Source organism: Anneissia japonica, unplaced genomic scaffold (genome assembly GCF_011630105.1).
Source record: "Anneissia japonica isolate Jap-2015-1 unplaced genomic scaffold, ASM1163010v1 scaffold3862_len378127_cov164, whole genome shotgun sequence".
Taxonomy (NCBI): Eukaryota; Metazoa; Echinodermata; class Crinoidea; order Comatulida; family Comatulidae; genus Anneissia; species Anneissia japonica.
In genome coordinates, this window is record NW_022702440.1 from 176,600 (window position 1) to 181,704 (window position 5,105).

The window sequence follows — 5,105 nt, forward strand, 5'->3', positions numbered from 1 at the left end:
CATAGGTCAAGACATGTACCGTAATATATTTAGTATTTGTAGCGAGACATAAGTACGATACTGATTTGATTTTGTTAGATAAGATTAGTTAAACAAATAATGTAGATACTGTGTTCGATGGTCCTATTCCTACTGTACATTCCAACTGTATACGGCTCCTTGGTGCATTATAATAGTAATTGTCTGAAGTGAAAATCAGAAAATGGTGCTCATTCGATTACACTGTATCTTCGTATCCACCGATAACGCGTAATTTATGTTCATAATCGTTAATCTATGTTATCTGTCTGCTTTTATACAGTGCTAAAAGTAATTGAATTTTTAGTAGTTTGACTCAGTTCGTTATTATCATACACATTCACCTTTTAATTGGCATTAACAGTACAACTAAAAGAATAACGAGAATTCTTATACTGAAAGTTTCGGCTTAGTACTGTTTGTTTTTCTTGATCTTAGCAATGAAAGTATATTGACTCACATCGGTGCGATGGGGCATACATAAACTACTCTAATCTTAGCGACATCAATGACACAACGTCTAACTTTGGAAAGTCCCATTGTTGTATGTATTTTTAAGATTGGATCATAATAGAGGGTTGTAAAAACTAACTTTATATGCCTGTTATACATTATTATATTTTGTTAGAGATATAAATCTATTACATTTTAAAACATTTTGTTAATGGTGCTATTAGTAAATGATTTCTAATATGTTTTGATGTTTGATTAATAACATTCCAACGCTTTTTCTTATCATTTCTATTACCAGAAAAAAAGAAAATAACGGACATTATTTCGGCTTAGTAAGGTACTGTTTGTTTTTCTTGATCTCAGCATTGTAAGTCTATTGGCTCACACCGATGTGAGGGGGCATACGTAAACTACTAATAAAGTCCTATTATTGTATGTATTTTAAAGATTGCATCATAATACTAATAGAGGGTTGTAAAAACTAACATTATATGTTTATTATACATGATTATTGTTGTTAGAGATATAAATCAATTAAATTTTCTAGCATTTTGTTAATGATGCTAAATAAGAAAATGTTTGGGTTTTTTTTGGTTTTTTTCATACGGTAAAACGTTCCAAAGTAATGATGAAAGAAATTGTTTGGCGATAATGGGTACACAAGAGTGGCCAAAAGGGCAGTGATACTAAAAGATGTAACACCGCGCATAATAATTCCAAAATTTGAACAGAGGTGATATAATGCAAGGTTGGAAACCAAAAACGGCCTACCTGACACATAACTAACTATGGCTGTCTCTTATACACATCTATTTTTATTTTAAAGAAGATTCCCGCCTGAAACAACGATTGAGGAAGAATGCGATGCTTTGTACCAAAATCGAACGCCGCTAACTACCAATTCGAACAAATAAATGCGAGAACGTATAAAAGTGCACCACGTACGTTCACACTAAGCTGGATTGAATAGAACAAAAATTGTACCTTTTGTCCCCAGAAAAGTAAGTTTGTAATACAAACTTCCATTTCTTGTAAGTTTTGATGTTTTTTTTTCTATTTCTTGTAGGCCTAAGTTTTGATGTTTAATTTATAACATTCCAACGGTTTTTTTTTTTATATAATTTCTATTAACAGATCTAATGAGATTTATAGTAAATCATTTCTTTTCGAACTGCAACTTTTTTAATAACTTGTAGCATTTTTCAAAATTTTTCATAATCAATTCTAAATATGCATTCTATTTTTTTTAAATTTGTGGGTGGCAGTACATTTTAGGAACGAATAAAAATTAAATAGGATTATACAGTTAATTTACAATATTCAAACCTCAATACGTGTAAGAAGTATTTTGGTCACCAATGTTAATTGATCTATTAAACTTCCTGCAATATCATCTATAACAAAATAATTTCAAATGCCAGCGAAAAAAGAAAATAAGAATGAAAAAAAAAACCCCTCTGTGTTGTACTACGTACTTTCATTACTTCAACTGAAGCTAAAACGTCATGTTTTAACTATATCGTTATCGTAAATTTTGTCATACTATTTAAGAAAAAATATGTCAAAATATCAAGGTATTGTGAAAAATCAAGAGCTAGGAGAGAAATGTATAAAACTTGGTAATTTAGTAGCCTATTAGCTAAATTCGTAACATGATAACCTGTCTCAACGCACACATGATACTATGTGTTGAAATATATAACACAATAAAAGTGGGATAATTGCCTCTTCGAAGAATCGAAAATTGACAAATGCATATAGGTATAAAAATAAATGTGTATCAAATTTATAAATATTCCTATCAACTATCACTATTAAGGTTATAAAACATAGGTATTAAAAATCATCTTAGCGTCTGTTCGTAATAAAATCTGAAGAGAAAAAATAAGAATGTTGGAATAGAACATTTTATTTTCAAATTGAAAAATCTGAAATCTAAAAAAACATGTTTTTTTATGCCTTTTAAAGACATTTCTAATCAGAAAATGTTATAATCATTTTAAAAAGCATTAATAAGTGATCATGCTTACAGTAAAGTACACATTGCAGTAATTCTGTTTTTTTTTTCTGATGTACAGATTCTCTTCCAAAATTATGTAATTAAATATTAGACAATTTAAGAAATGTCCACATATAAATATTGTCAGAATATCATTAGTTCTCTTCTGCTAATTAAAAAACAATGTATTTTTTTATTCTTGTATTTTATTGAAAGCTAATGATTATTTACTTAGGCATATGTAAATCAATCAAATATTCTATTTGTTGTTAGAATTTATTAGCTCAGACAGTATCAGGAAACACGAAATAAGTAGCATCACAATTGTTATCTTTTTTGATATGATAAAATTAATATTTAAAAAACGTAGCGTCCATTTCAAAAATTAATCTAATTCTTGAATGTACTTGTTATACATTAAATTACCGAATATAATGGAGACAAACAAGCATCGTTTATTTAAAAATATATAATTGGTTAAACTTCTGAAAAGTATGCGTTGATAAATATGAAGTCATCTCATCCATTATACTCAGACATTATCGTTAATAGATCGGGAAGGGTTAGACTTAAACAACACAAAATATCCACAAACCGTTTCAGACATTCAGCATTGTACATCGCTTGTAAATTATTTAATCAAAATTTCAGAAGATAATTACACAAGCTTCACATTTTTATTTACTAAAAGATTTTTATTTAAACATTTATCATATTTAACAACAAGTACCTCGGAATTTATTATTTTGACTATAAAGTTGACTTGTATCTTGTGAGTCCGAAAATAAAAAAAATACTGAAATAAATAATACATTCAGGAACAGGGAATTAAAAATTATGTACATTACAACCGTTCACATTACAGCTACATGCATATAAACAGATTTTGTTTGAAACGATAGTCTGTTTGAAGCGACCAGCGCTTATTATGGGGAAAACAGGCGAAACTACAGTATTACATGTATCTGTAGATTAGAATTCTGCATTATTATATGAAAACTGGCCTTTCTTTATTTAATAAAGAATATATTTGTGATTGTTGTATAATTAACATTCATGTCTTTTAAATTATATTATCAATACATATTAAATTATATTTTATTTATTTGAAAATACATATATGCATACTTACATTTTAAAAGAATTGGAATTTATAGATTCCTCAAATTAGTTTTTGTTTTATATGTATCGGGTTTTTCAGTTTCTACAATTCATTCTGGTGTTGTTATTTGTCGTTTGTTCTGGAAAGCGCACAGATGAAAGTTATAAGCGCTAGTGCACAAGCATTGACCAAAGTATTTGTATACAACGTACGTAGCTCACAATCTTCAAGAAATATTTCATAACATTTTGTTTGTCTTTTTCTCCATTTTTTAAATTCTTCATTATATTATATCTTTGTAACAATCTCTAGACCAATCGCGCGGTGAAATTGAACTTGAGAAAGCATACTTGTCTCCAATTAAAGGAAAAAATTCCAAACATGAAATAAGCTATACAACCTTCGAAGTTAATCCAGCGGTACAATACAGAACAACCACAAAGCAATTGCAGATCTTACTCAATCGGTGTTTCCTAAAAGCCATCTTCAGACTTATTTTGACCATGACAGCATAACCTTGTTTTGTTTGGTAAACAAAAGTCAACAAAATTGAAGTTACATTCTTCAAACCTGGCTAATCTATCATTATTTAAACTCATTGGAATAACAATTACAGCCTATACATATATAAAGTTTTTTCATATCCTAAATTTTTTTCTATTACGTGATTTTCAAAATGGCACGGATGTTGTACAACATGTGCCTATAATGTAAATGGCTTCATAAAAACATTAAACACCTAGATAACACGCCTTTAAGAGTAATAATGACTATGTTGAGGAGATAAGTCAGTGTACTAAAGGTACGCTTAGTATAATACAAAAATAATCCCCAAAAGCTAATAGAATGCTGAGAGGCAAAACTTGCGATATCGTGAAACATGTAAGCGTTTTAGCTAGGCCTAGGTTGTAGCCTTGACATTTCAAGATCGAGAGTACGCTCTTGTGACAGTCTGGCGGTTCAGAGACACATGGTTGTACTAAAATCATTTTAATAATCGTATCCCAGACATTTTGTAGAAATAATCTCTTTAAGTAAGTATTCTCTTCACCTGATGTATCTCATTCGGGCCGATGTAAACTTTATTCAATTAAATTCTACATTTTCATAACGTATTAAACATTAAATGGATATACTTATCAAAATTGCATCTAATACAGTAAATATGCATGTATTATACCGTTAATACGAACCTTAAAGAAACTAAACACCTTTGCAATTCACATTCATAATTTATGTATATTATACATGGTAACATCTTACATTTTGTTAAAGAATAATATATGTCATCATAAATTGTGTAATATTTAATAACAATAAATTCGATTTAATTGAATTTATGTATATTATTCTCAATTCATGAATTAGATTATTTTTCAAAACGTATATAATACAATTGTTAGAACGGTGCTACTAGTAGGAGGTCTAGGCATTATTAGCATACATCATATAACACTTTTCATGTATTAAATTTTTCTTTAATCTTTATGATAATTTTGCAGTAATCTTTACATGTTATGTTGTTTTGCTTTT